Source organism: Mastigoproctus giganteus, chromosome 13 (assembly GCF_048544385.1).
Source record: "Mastigoproctus giganteus isolate SK-2022 chromosome 13, ASM4854438v1, whole genome shotgun sequence".
In the NCBI taxonomy this organism is placed as follows: domain Eukaryota; kingdom Metazoa; phylum Arthropoda; class Arachnida; order Uropygi; family Thelyphonidae; genus Mastigoproctus; species Mastigoproctus giganteus.
The window spans coordinates 156,466,612-156,481,705 of NC_143587.1; the positions used below are offsets into that span (position 1 = coordinate 156,466,612).

The 15,094-nt window shown below is 38.9% G+C and overlaps 1 protein-coding gene across 1 annotated transcript in view; it reads right to left on the minus strand.

The window, feature by feature from the left end:
* The window catches only part of LOC150076545 (uncharacterized), a 120,720-nt gene that overhangs the window by 52,503 nt on the left and 53,123 nt on the right, over positions 1-15,094 (minus strand). The gene's annotated exons all lie outside the window — the stretch shown is intronic.

Here is a 15,094-nt window from a genome sequence, read left to right on the forward strand (position 1 = left end):
TTGGCTGAGAAAAGAGAAACATTTATAACACAAAACATAACATGATTTATTACAAGAAAGAACATACACACTTCACTCTTTCCATTAATATAGGCATAATGACACTTTGTGCTTGCCAAAATATTCAAGTAATCTATAAACAAATCCACGTGTTTTTCATTTAAAATACAAATTCTATGAACTAGAAAGAAACCATTTTATCATCATGCTTACAGTTGTTATTTGGTTTTTAGGAGCATTAGCAACTAAGGCCATATTGCTCCGGGGATATGCGGTGGTCATTCCCTGACCTTTCCGCATCCTCCTTATTTGGTGGTCACGGGCTCGAACCCCGGTCTAATCAAGAAGCGTGTGCTATGCACTGCTGCTCCTGCCCACCTGGCCGGAGGCGCCCATGCTTACAGACGCTTTCATACTTGCATAATTTTGACTTACCAGCTTAAGATGGTAAGTCAAATTGGCCCAAACTGCAAGCGATTCCTGATTCCTCAGTCAATTTGGATGACTCTGGGCGTTGTCTCATCGGGAGCTGACTTCTTCCTCAGGTGGGGCTCACTGGATCTCCTTGTCAGATCTTATAGTCTTTACCACACCTTTTCTCACTCTTAACCTTTTTTTTCTGACTCTTGAGGATCTGTTTTTATGTCACAAGTTCTCCCAAACTGTTTATTCAACACTTCACTCTCATTGGGGAGATCCAAATCTTAAGACACTCCGTCGGCACGTGACGGAATCTTAGTCAAAGGGGTAACTAGTTATCCCCTCATCATGCCATATATCAAATATCCTTGAAACGCATGTACCCACTCTTTCATATCTCCTTTTTAGGCAAATGTAAAGCTATAGCATACATCTGTGCAGAGCTTACATAGGTTGAGAGGTATTTCAGATATCTATACACGTGAGAATCATTCATTCCGACCTGAGTGGAATCTTCTGGTGTTTATAAAATCTACTCCTCTGAACACGTAAGTGCCGAACCGAAATAGCTGCTGTTGGCTAACAACTGTGGGCTTTTACAACATGTGTATTGCACAGTTATAGCGAACAATTTTGCCATTTTTTTTTTTTATGAAACACCCACCCTTTACTTAATGACATTTAATCAGTTTTTACTTCTTAGATGAAACTATGTTATTAATAAACTGAAATTGAAAGATATCCAGTGTGGCAAGGATATGGTAATTTCAGTCATTACTTAACAGTAATTAAGGGGGGGGGGGCAAAATTAACGCTATAACATCAACATGTCCTGATGGATAATCCCAGTGATAGTGTTTTCCATGAAATAAAATGAGCCAGAGATCCTCCATTGTGAAATGGCACAAAAGAATAACTTTTAGCAAATGCCGTTCATGCTCTATAATATGAGATCTTCAGTATCTCAAATGCTCAAATTACGGTGATTCACATTACCCCTTAAGTAATATGTTGCTTCATGACTGAAGCTCAGGCGAATTGCAAATTTGTTATCTTCCATGTCAGTTTGCAGCTCTTTGGAGAAATTATCATTTAATTTATTATTGGGTTTTAGAGATAGTACGAATTACAGCAAATAACCCTTCATGCATAAAGTTTTGCATCGAACATTCCATATGATTGCTGAGATAACTGTAACTCACAACTGCTTTGGTACACTGATTTCTATGAACTTCACTGGAAGGCTTATCGAATTTGGTCCATATTTTCTTCAAGTACGCGAGGAAGGCCAGTACTTTTTTTTTTTGCAGATACATCTGTCTCTTCAAACTGCTTATATCAACAAGAAATATTGCTCTTAGTTTGTTGATTAATTCCAAAATGGGTGTGAAAGGTCCACTACACCCACTGTTTGTCTTCAAAAATTGCAGGATGCAGAATGCCTTTTGATGTGGAGTTGCCATTTTCATAACAAGGTCATCCCTGCTAGCAAAACACTTTCTCATATCAATTTGAGAGTTTTTCTAATGATTGTAGGCCAACTGGTTACTTCACAATAAACATATGAAAGTGCAAGATTCTTTTTTTGAATTTCCCTGTAATGCATGTGCAAAAACCATTATTCATACACAGTTTTCAAATACTTTAATAATAGGCTGTTTACCAATCAGTATTTTTAAAATTTTTATAATTTAAAACAATTGCTATTTGAACACTGTTAAATGTCAAAAGACTGCTATCAGTTTAGTACATGCTATCAAACAAAATATTCAACTATTTACCCTATGCTTGATGATCATAATCATTTGGTCCTCCTCTCTAAATCACATCCTCACTCACATCATTCCTTTGATGAAGCACTGGTTTTCTCTTACTTCAGAAATGGAGTAGGTTCAGTGTAAACAGCATTTTCAAGTCATCTGAGATTTGCATTTATGAGTGTGTTTTCCAATTATTCTTCTGTACACTGCTGAACTGAGCTGCTGCTTACTTCCACTATCAATGTAAATGAATGAGCTAAAGGTGTATGATCAGACATTGATCAAAAGCATATATAAAAATGAAAGCATGTTTCAGATGTTTAGGCATTACTCAATAAAGAAAAAATAGGATTGAACACTAAATTTTCAGCATGTGCTTTGTTAATCCCTTAAAAGGCTTCAATCTGATTTCGATTCCATTGCCTTCATCACACCACCCACCAGCAATTCTTACAAAAAAATTATAAATATACATTAAAGTGCATTTTCAATGTTCAAGCATTTTCTTGAGGAATGAAAAAACGTTCAACACAAATTTTTCAGCAAGCATTTGTTAGCCTCCAGCAAGGTTTTACGAATAGGCCTAATTTTTTATTCTACAGTTTCCTAAGTCCTCCCTGCAGAAACATTGCTATAAATTTTGAAACAGCAGTTCCAATGCCTTTCAAAATTTCAGGACCTACAGGTATTTAGAATATTCTAAAGGACCTTTCTAACAAATTTCATTTTCATAAGTTAACTCATTTCCCCTGTGCATCTACCTCCACTTAACAAGTACTTATGCACAAATTACACTCAAATTACTCACACTACCCATCACATAAAATTTTGGTAAACCTTTTCTTGAGTACTGTATAGATTTTAAGCAATAAGTTGTGTTATTGGATTGAACATAATGCAATGCATAAATTACCTAACTTGTTCTTATTATAGAATACTGCTTTAGTATATCTTTATCAAACAGCAGAACAAATTTTGATTCTTTAAGGTCATATAATTTATGTTACATGCCAAACTTCTGCAATTTAAATTGTATTTGAAAATAAAAATTATTTAAATATAAATATTTTTTTTATAAAACACATTTATATTTAATTCTAGCCTTTTAATTCATAACTATGAATACTGAGAATAATCAATATGGCAATAACAGAAAAATAGCAATTGTTCATGGTTTGAATTTAATATAACTTTACGATTTACATTTAGTATACTTATCAAGCAATGCAAATTTACAGGCAGTTGTGAATTATAAAGTACTGAGCATACCATATCTTTAATATTTTTAGTGACATAACAGCCTCCCAAATTTATGCTTTGAAGCCAGAACATTACTTTTGCTACTGCAACCAGCATTGTTTAGACTTCATTTGTTAGTTAATAATATCACCTAATGCATGCCCCTGCACAACACCAACTAGATGTTTGTGGACTGTATTCCAATTCCATTTGATATATTCAAAGGAATGTATTTTAAGTTTGCCTAAACACATTTTATTAACATTTATTAATATCTTTCTATCCATTAAAATAATTTTCCTCCTAGTGATATTTATTCAACCAATGGGAGAAGAGGGATGTGGGTTACGTGGTAATATGTAACAAATACTAAAATAACAAAAGTTTGTTTTACTGTGGTAAAACAAGCTTCTGTTTCAGCGTGGTCGAGCTAGATACGCCTCGTGCACACACTTTATTTATCTAGCATGACCATGCAGTACCATTCTTGTTTCCATATGTAATATATTTATGCATTCATAGCCCAGGAACGCACGCACACAGTTGAAAGCTTCTGTGAGTATTTTATTTTATCAAAAGAAGCAAGCACAGCAAGCAGGGGGCAAAGCCTCCAAGTTAATATTAATTAATTTTATTAATATTATTAACTATTATTATTATGTGCTTGTTAACAGGAGAGTGTTTCTACAGGGATGGGATACACTTAAATAAGAAAGGGTGCAAGAATATTTACTGAAGTATCGAGGCAGTGTTAGGTGGGTCGGAAAACTGCTAGAACTGCTCCTATTGGAATGAGCAGCAGCCTGGAAAGCAAGATGCAGGGGATTTCAAGGACTGTTGGGAGTCATCACGGAACAAGTAAATACATGGGTTGTGTTAGGGTAGCTAAGATTAAGAACAGGTGCATGTATACTTGCATATATACCAATGCTAGGAGTATAGTAAATACATTTGATGAATTTGAGGTGCTGGTGAAGACATCAAAGGTGGATATTGTTCGGGTATCAGAGACTTGGTGTCACACAGAGATAAGGAAAATGCAGAATTGGAATTTAGGAATTACAATATGTAGAGAAAGGGAGAAGGGATGATGCTGTTAGTTAAGAAACAAAATCTAACGAAGTGCATTCCATTCAGTTGACATGGGTGTACAGTGCAGTGCTGAGTCAGTTTGGTGTGACATAAGCACTGGGAAAGCAAAGTTGATGGTAGGAGTGTGTTATGGGCCTAATGACTCTGATGAGTATAACAAACAACTATACAAAGAAATAGAGTGGGTCAGTAAATCAGATTGTCTTATAATGGGGGATTTTGGAATGAGCAACAGCATGGAAAACAAGATGCAGGGTATTTCGGAGACTGCTGGGAGTTGTTGCGGTACAAGTAAACATATGGGCTGTGTTAGGGTAGCTAAGAACAGGAACACATGAAAGTATACTTGCGTATATACCAATGCTAGCAGTTGGGTAAATAAATTTCATGAATTTGAGGTATTGCTCAAAACATAAAAAGGCAAATATTGTTGGGATATCAGAGATTTGATGTTACACAGATATAAGAAATGCAGAACTGGAATTTGGGGAGTACAATGTGTACAGGAAGGATAGACAGGATAGGAAGGGAGGAGGAGTTATGCTATTAGTTACGAAACACAAAATCCAAGGAAGTGAAGGCAGTCGACATCTCTGGACAGTGCAATGTCGAGTCAGTTTGGTGTTACATAGGCACTGAGAGATCAAAAGTGAGAGTAGGAGTTTGTTACAGGCCTAATAAGTATAATAAGAAACTGTACAGAGAAAGAGTAGGTCAGTAAATCAGAGAGTCTTATAATGGGGGATTTTAATTTCCCAGATATTGACTGGAATTTGTGGGTTCGTACATCTATTCTGCAACTGTCTTTCTCAATTTGAATTTATGCCGTCTCAGTGCGACATCTGAACAAGAGGAAGTATCCAGTAGCGTAGCTATCCTTCTTCGGGCCAGGAGGCAAAAAACATGTTCGGGGCCCCTACTTAACTAATGAAAATTGCAAAACGAGGAGATAGGCAAAGACGCCGCGCCCCTAAAGGGCTCGGGAATGGAGGCAATTGCCTTGCCTGCCTACACGGTAGCTACGCCACTGGAAGTGTCCCATCCGCATTGAGCTTGCTCAAGCCATTCAAAACTTATAGTAGTAGTAGTAGTAGTAGTAGCAGCAGTGGCATTTGATGCAAGAAAACAAGTGTATGAGCTTATGCAGCATTAGCCAAAAAAAAAAAAAAATTAAACACCATTCCCTCCAAATGCCTGTCCAGTTCCTCCTTAAATTTATTCAACCTATCAACTTCCACAACGACAGATGGAAGTTTGTTCCAGCAATTAACCACCCGCTGGCTAAAGGCAAATTTCCGCACATCTAACTACATCTGTCTTTTCTTAATTTGAATTTATGCCCCCTTAGGTTTGTAATCTGAACAAGTGGAAGGATCCCATCAGAATTCAGCGTGCTCAACCCATTCAAGGCCTTATACACCTCAATCAGATCACAGCACAGGTGCCTAGTCTCCAGCCACTGCAATTTGCAGAACTTAAGCCTCTCTTGGTAAGAGAATTCCCCTCACCAATCTTGTTGCCCTTCTCTGTACATGCTCAAGTAAATCTACATCCTTCCCAAAATGAGGCCTCCAGACCTGTATGCAGTACTCAAGGCGTGGCCTGACCATTGCCTTATACATAGGGATAATCACCTCCTTTTTCCTGCTAGCAAAATTCCTATATATCATTGACAAAACCCCATGACCTGCCCTGGCAGCCTGTCTGTATTGCTCAGAAAACTTCATATCTGACTGCACAATTACTCCCAAGTCTTTTTCATTTTCTACAACCTTAAGTGTAGTACCACACAGTTGGTACGTTTCTCTAGGGTTACTTCTACACATATGCAGTACTTTGCATTTGTCAAGGTTAAACTTCAGTTGCCACTTCTTAGCCCATCTGCCCAAATTATCTAGATCCTGTTGCAGTAGCACACTGCCATTACTGTCATTAACAACCCTGCCAACCTTTGTATCATCTGCAAACTTCGACATTAAGCCTGATATGCCTTCATCAATATCATTGATAAATATACAAAACAACAGTGGACCTAACACCAAACCCTGTGGGACTCCACTAATAACTTTAGTCCAAGAAGAGCAGCACCCATTGATTAATGGGTGCTGCTCTGTCTTCTCCCACTTAACCATCCTTTTATCCATTGTAGCAACTTACCCTTAATACCATTCTGCTCCAATTTGTACAATAGTCTTTCATGCGCAACAGTGTCAAAACCTTTCCTGAAATACAAATATATGATATCAAAATTATTTTTTGCATCCAGTTCCTATGTAACAACATCGCAATGTCCTATCAAATTTGTCAAACGAGGCTTTCCCTTAAGAAACCCATGCTGTGTCTGAATTATTGCTGCAGTCTTGTCTAGATAATCCTGCAATGCATCTTTAACCAGCGAGTCCATTATTTTACCCGGAACAGAAGTTAAACTAACTGGTCTCTAATTACTCGTGTCACCCTTCGATCCCCCTTTGTGAATTGGGTTGGTCAATCGCACACAAGCAAGGCTTTTGTGGATTTATTGGATGATTGTTTTCTATATCAGCATGTTCAGGAGGCAACTAGAGGGAGTAATGATCTTGATCTGATTATCAGAAGTGATTCTTCATGCTTTAAGCATCTGCAGATAAAGGAACCATTAGGTGGTAGTGATCACAGTGTGCTGAAGTGGGATTTACTCAAAAACGTAACTACCATCAGGGGTAAAGGGAAGAGTTTTTGCTTTTGTAAAGGCGACTACGATGATCTGAGACAGTATTTAAGTTCTATATGGTGGGACCAACTGATGATGTTATCAACAGCAAAATCAAAATGGGAAGCATTCAAAGAATTTATCTTGAAAACTACTGGCTTTACATACCAACTAAGAAATATTGTTCAAGCTTTAGGCCTAAATGGATGTCAGATGAACTAATGAGACATATGGCAGAGAAGAAAAATGCATGGGATACATATAAATTAATGAGTGACATGAAAGCCTATGATAGATATAAGCTGGTCTGTAACCAAGTCACAAAGGAGATTAGGCAGGCAAAGGCAGATTATGCGAAATCGTTCGCAAAGGATGCAAAGAAAAACAGCAAAGAGTTCTTTACTTATGTAAACTCTAGAAGGAAGGGGATGAATCAGATTGGTCCACTTCACATCGATGGTTCAACTGTTGATGATCCTGCTCAGTGTCTAACAAACTAAATGAGTATTTTGCATATACATTCACACATGAGGAGTTATTCAGGGAGGGGAATGCCAGGGGTGAATTAAACTCTGGCAGTGAGATAGATGATTTTATAATAACTGAGAGGAAAGTGGAGGAGAAATTGTTGAAGATAAACACAAAAAAAGGCACCTAGGGTGGATGGATCTATCCAGTTATATTAAAGGAGGCAGCAAAGGAAGTAAGCAAATCCTTAGCCATAATTATGAGAGCTTCTTTTGACTCACGGGAGGTACCAATGGACTGGAGATGTGCAAATGTGACCCCAATTCACAAAGGAGGATCAAAGGACGACACAAGTAACTATAGACCTGTTAGCTTAAATTCTGTTCCAGGAAAATTAATGGAAGCACTAGTTAAAGAAGACCTGCTGGATCATCTAGACAAGACTTCAGTTTTAGCTCGAACACAGCATGATTTTGCTAATGGAAAGTCTTGCCTGACCAATCTGATTGGATACTATGATGTGATCACAAAGGAACTGGATGCAGGGAATAACTTTGATATCATACTTGGATCTTAGAAAGGCTTTTGATACTGTTGCCCATGGAAGACTGCTGAACAAATTGGAGCAGTGTCACATTGGAGGCAAACTGCTGCTATGGATAAAGGGATGGTTGAGTGGGAGAAGACAGAGAGTGGTAATCAATGGACATTGCTCATCGTGGACTAATGTTATTAGTGGAGTCCCTCAGGGTTCAGTGTTGGGTCCATTGTTGTTTTCGGTATTTATAAATTATATTGATGACTGTATATCAAGCTTATTGTCCAAGTTTGCAGATGATACGAAGGTTGGCAGGGTTGTCAAGGACACTACTCATACTACGCTGCTGCAACAGGATCTGGAAAAGTTGAGCAGATGGGTTGAGAGGTGGCAAATGTAGTTTAACATTGACAAGTGTAGGTGCTACATAAGGGAAGTAGTAACCCCAGAGTAACGTATCAACTCTGTGGTACTACACTGACAGTGGTAGAGAACGAAAAGGACCAGGGGGTAATTGTACAGGCAGATATGAAGTTTTCTGAGCAGTGCAGAGAGTCTGCAAGAGTAGCTCATGCTGGCTTGTCAATGATATACAGGAATTTTTCTAGCAGGGATAAGGAGGTTATTATTCTCTTGTATAAGGCAATGGTCAGGCCACACCTTGAGTACTATATTAGTATAAGATTAGTGAATGGAAAGGGCTGCTCTTACAAAGAAAGGCTTATGTTTTGCAAATTACAGTGCCTTGGGGGGGGAGAGTAGGCACCTGCGAGGTGATCTGATTGAGGTGTATAAAGCCTTGAGAATGTTGAATGCTGATGGGATTCTTCCTCTTGCTCAGAATAATCATGTGAGAGGGCATAAATTCAAATTGAGAAAGACAGATGTAGGATAGATGTGCGAAAGTTTGCCTTTAGCCAGCGGGTAGTTGGTTAGTGGAACAGACTATCCTTTGTTGTGGAAGTTGATAGCCTAAATAAATTTAAGGCTGGGACAGGTATTTGGAAAGAACAGAGGGTGAAATGGGAGCATTTTTTATTTTTTATTTTGGGCTGATGCTGCATAAGCTTGCTTTCTTGTATCATATGCCTCTACTAATGCTAATGCATAGTTCCTGAGGATTCCCTCATACCAGTGGATTGGTGGTATGTTGGCACTTCTCCAAACTAAAGGGATTTAATCCACCTCCCCCCCCCAGTCCAATTAAACTTGATAAGAATGATACTCTCATCAATTTTAATGATTCAGTGCCATCTCTTAAGGGCACAAAAGGTGATATAATTGTACATGTTGGCACTAATGATATTAAGAGTAGGAGACCGGCAGAATTATTTAACAAGAACAGGTCACTGTTGAAAAAAAAGCCGTGAATTAGGGTTGAATTTGAAAGTGTCTGCAATTCTGCCCAGACACGATAGGAGGGAGTACAGTCGGTCCTCATATAACACGTGTTTGCATTACACAAATTCGATCATACACGATTTATAAATAGGGGAACGTTATCTTATATAACACGAACCGAATTCGCTTATACACGATTCGCCTTTGTGTTTACAAGAAATGGCAGTCAAATGCGGAATCACCCCAACTGAAAGCAACACGATAGGAACGAAGAAGATTCTGAAAATGTATTTATGTGTTTTATATCAGTGAAGGGGAAACACATTTCACCATAATAACGTAAAAACCAACACAATTCCAGCTATCGATATAATCGCAAATGCAATTAGATGGAGTTTACTACCAGTTTATAACAGATTCCACTAGCAGAAACGCAACTGGAAATTGTTTTTATTGTTTTATGGTAGTAACCCCCAGAAATGTGCTTTAGTAAAATGTGAGGTGTTAATAGTGTATCTCGGCCTTTACGGTGTTGTTTATTCAGTTGCTATACGCCCGCAGCTTCGTTTATGTTTAAGCATGCCTCCTCGTTTTGTAATTGCGCTTTATTCCCTAAAAATTAGTAAAATACTTAAAAGGTGTGAAAAGGAAGCATCCTGGCTAAGACACTGCAGATTCAGAGAGAAAAAAAAAAGAAGCAATATCGATAAACAGAGGTGGACTGGGTCAAAAATTCTTACCCGGGAAAATTTGTAGTGGCCTCATACTACGGTTTATGGCCAAAATCACACCGGCCTCCGGTCCACCGTGGTTTCCCTCGTAAGGCTTATGGCCAGTCCGCCTCTGTCGATAGAGAAAAAATATGAAATTGTGAAACGCTTTGAGCGAAATGAAAGACCATGTGATATTGCACGTGCTACAGATCTAAATGAGGCAACGCTGAGAATTACAAAGAATGAAGAGAAAATAAAAACAACTTTCATAGCGGGAACAACTCAAAGTGTAATTAAAATCCATTAGATTAAGACACAAAGAATTGGAAGAGATGGAACGGCTGTCATCTCTTTGGATAGAAAATCAAACAAAAAGCAAGTTTGCTTACGATAGAAGCAAAAGCATTAGCAATATTTTATTACGACTTACGTATTATAATTTATACTTACGTATTATAAAATACGTAAGTATTTTATTATGACTATTTTATTTAATATAATAAATTTTTTACGAATAAAATACGTATTTTATCTGTAAAAAATACTTTTTTAGTATTAAAAAATACTTTATTATAATATAATATTATTTTTATTACGTATTTTAAATCGTTTTTTTTTTTTTTTTTTTTTTTATGAGAACCCCAAACACTAGAGGTATTATAACCTATAGTACTTAGTACCGTGCTTGGGTTGGAGGTTGAGAAGACGAAAGAAGATATTTGTTGATACTGGACTTGAACTTCTGTAGATTGTAATTTTCAGGAAATACGTATGAAGGAAGGTTGTTCCAGAAAACGGCAGTTGAATGAATAAATGAGGAAGATGAAAAGTTGGACAGTAAATGGATGTTGGCGGCACGTGTTCGGACTGTTTTGAAAGAGAGAGCGGGAATTATAGAAGCCAATTCAGAAGAACAGTGCCCATGGAAGTATCTGTAGAAGAGGCATGCAGCAGAAACAGTGCGTCTATGAGAAAGCGAGTGGAGAGACTTTTTAAAGATGAATCATTAATTAACCTAACTGCCCTCTTCTGAATGGAATCAAGAAGCCTGAGAGAGGTTTTGGGGGCACCACCCCAGATGTGGGAACAATATTCCATGGCAGGGCGGATTTGCGATTTATACAGAGTGAGCAGCAGTTTGGGAGAAAAGTAACGCCGAGAACGAAAGAGAAAACCAAATTTTTTTAGATGTAGAGGAAGCAATATTTGTAATGTGCTTGTGCCAAGAGAGATTAGAAGTCAGGGTAATCCCCAAAAGAGATATATCATTTTGCCTAGAAATCGGAGTGTCACTAAAGATAAGCATAGGAGCAGAAGAATCCTTTTTGCAAGATATAAGACAAGATTGAGTTTTAGAAGGGTTGAAATCAACTAAGTTGTCTTTGCCCCACTGGAGAATTACCTGAAGATCGGCATTTAAGGAATTGGCAGCAGATTTTCGAGAACTTGAAGCTGATTGAGCTGGACGAGGTTTCTCAAAATGGAAAGTTGAATGCAATGTGCTATCATCGGCAAAACTATGGAGAGGATTTCCAGTCAATGGAAGAAGGTCATTGATATACAAGAGGAAAAGAGTGGGGGAAAGAACTGAACCTTGGGGGACACCGGCATTAGTGGAGAAGTTAGAAGACAGAGAGCCATCTACCATAACCCTCAGTGAGCGATCAGAGAGAAAACTGGATAACCAATTACTAAAAACAGTTGGCAAACCATAAGATGGAAGCTTGTTTAGAAGACCTTTATGCCAAACACGATCAAAAGCCTTTGAGATGTCAAGAGCAACTACTTGTGTTTCACCGAACCTTTCCATTGAATTAGTCCATAAATGGGTAACATAAGCCAGAATATCACCAGTGGATCGACACTGACGGAATCCATACTGGCGATCGTTGATCAGACGGAAGGTTTCTAGGTAGTTTAAGAGTTGGCGGTTAATTGATTTCTCCATCACTTTCGAAAGAGTAGAAGTAATTGCAATGGGACGATAATTGGATGGGAGGGATTTGTCACCCTTTTTAGGAACTGGCTGGATAGGAGCAAATTTCCAAGCAGAAGGAAAAACTCCTTTGGAATAAGAAAGTGAAAAAAGGCGGCAAAGAATAGGTGTAAGTTCAGGAGCACAGGTTTTGAGAACAAGTGGAGAAATACCATCAGGACCTGGAGCTTTCTTAGCATCAAGATTCATCAAAATCCTTCTGATATCCTTTTGACGGAAGACCACAGGAGGCATTGAATGGAGCGTGTTAGGAATGGTGGGAGGTGTTTTACCAAGATCATTAATACATGAGCTCGAAGAAAAATGGGATGCTAGCAGGTCAGCTTTATCCTTGGCTGAAGTGACAACAGAACCATCTGGTTTGGACAGAGGTGAGAGCAGAGATGGGCAAAAGTTGCGGCCAATAGCTTTGGGAAGAGACCAGAATGCTCAGCTACCATTAGGGCAAGAAGCAAGTTTTCTACTCTTAGCCTGTTCAAACTCTAGTTTGGACTGATTAATAACTGCTTTACAATTGTTGTGAGCTTTGGTGTAAGCAGAAAATGAAACTGAAGAATTAGAAACAAGCCAATTACGATATGCAACGTTCTTCTCTTGGACAGCCTTAGCACATTTATTGGAAAACCAAGGTTTAGATAAAGGACAAGATTTTAAAGTGGAGTGTGGGATAAAGGATTCCTGCAAGAATAATTTCACTGACACAATCTGAGCAAACGTTGACATCAGAAGTTTTGAAACAGTAATCAGACCAAGGAAAAGAAGAAAAGAAGTCTCGCAGGTCATCCCATTTTGCATTCTTGTAATGCCAAACAATACGAGGTTGGGAATAGCCATGAGATAAAGGTTCCATTGGAGAAGAGACAATCACCAAGTTGTGATCTGAAGTGCCTAAAGGACCTCTCACTTCAACCTTGTACTTAGAAGGGTTGTTTGTGAGAAAAAGATCAAGCGTATTGGCTGTATGATTAGGATTGTCCGGTATTCTTGTAGGTAAATGAACAATCTGTGCTAGGTCATTAGTAATTGCAAAAGCCTCAGCATCCCGACCTGCTGGGTCGGTGTGACTAGAAAACGGAAGCCAGCTGGAGTTGTGAACGTTAAAATCACCAAGGAAAATTACCTCACTGTTAGGAAAGTTGGACTGGAGAAAGTCAAGCTGCAACAAGAGGAAGTCAAAGAGCTCCAAGTGATTAGTGGAGTTGGGAGAATGGTAGAGACAACAGATGAATTTGACACAATGAGGTAGAGAGATTTTAAGCCAGAGAAGATCAAAGAGAGGAGATTCCAAATTGCCAAGTCTCTGACAGGGAATATCAGAACGGACATATGCACAAGTACCACCTTTGAGGCGAAAGGAATCATACAGCAAATAATTTGGACATCTGAGATGAGCAGTAGTTGAATCAACTGATAACTGAGATTCAGTCAGAAAAAGTACATGGGGTTTGGAAGACTGCAAGTGGAAATGGACATCGTTGAGATTAGAATTGAGACCACGTATATTTGTGAAATGAATTAGGAAGTCCTTGGGAGGTTTAGATCTTTTCGCAGATAAGCTTGCTCTATTATTTTGACAATTCATGGTGTATTTTCAATAGTAAGAAAAAGTGGGTGGGACATGCTGTATGAAGTAATGAAATTTTTGGATAGGGCGTACATGTGGTAAGAATATACCCAGATCCTTGACATAACGTGGCCTCGACAATGCTCCCCGCATACACACTACTCGGACTCCCTCCAGTCACTATCTGGCAGAGTAGAGGTAGCAAGATTATACACTAGCTGATCCGGAAGCTTCCTAGAGAGTTACCAATAGGTTCAGTCCGGTGTACTAACTAGCGGCCGGTCTGCGAACACCGTTTTAGAGCTGTACCCTCGAAATGTAGGGAATATTGTATCTCGCCACGACATTCATCATAACCTCAAAAATCAGTCATACTGCATGATGGAAGAGATAGGGAAGGGTTGGCCGGAACTTAGCTCTAGAGACTAAATATGGGTTCCACCACTTCAAGCCTCCAATAAGCAAAGTGGTGGTATTTCACCGGTTGATGAGAGTCATCTACCACCTAGTACTGCCTGGTAACATAGAGGGGCGACGTTCCTCCATGTGGTGTGGGCACCACACCTCGACCCCTGCTTACGTTGGTTCACACCTGGGTGGTCACCCACCATGTACTTGTGCATGAAGGTTATACCCAGGATTACTAACAGTCCTACCATCGTGAAGGTGCAAGCAGAAGATTTGGCTGTCATAGACCGTCCGGACTTCGCCGAAATTGGGTCCACTTTGACTTGAGTGTCACCCGAATATCAGTTCCGTCAGCGTTTTAGACTCCCAGGTAGCAAGAACAGCTTGTCTGGCATATCTGAGAGAATGTCTATGACAACCTAAAGGACCATTGTTATACAATACGTAAGTATTTTATAACGATTAAAATTACCCGATTATTTATTGTGTTTGGTAATGTTTTGGTTCCAAATGTGTGTTCAATCTTGGGTGGTCGGCACCTAACCCCACTTTTCCCATAGGGCCTGTCGTTTATATTGCACGATTTTGCATTGCACGAGGGTTTCTAGGAACGCAACTATTGTGCTATACGAGGACAGACTGTATATGATAAGAGCCTTGTTGATCAATTCGGCCCTGGAAAGATTTGTGAAAGGCTCAAGGGGTAGAATTTTTTTCAGTCTGGTCTGTACTTGTTAACAGAAGGGACTGCTTCTACAGGGATGGGATACACTTAAATCGAAAGGGTGCAAGAATATTTGCTGATGCTATCGAGGCAGTGTTAGGTGGGTCGGAAAACTGCTAGCTTGGGGGGGGATACAAGG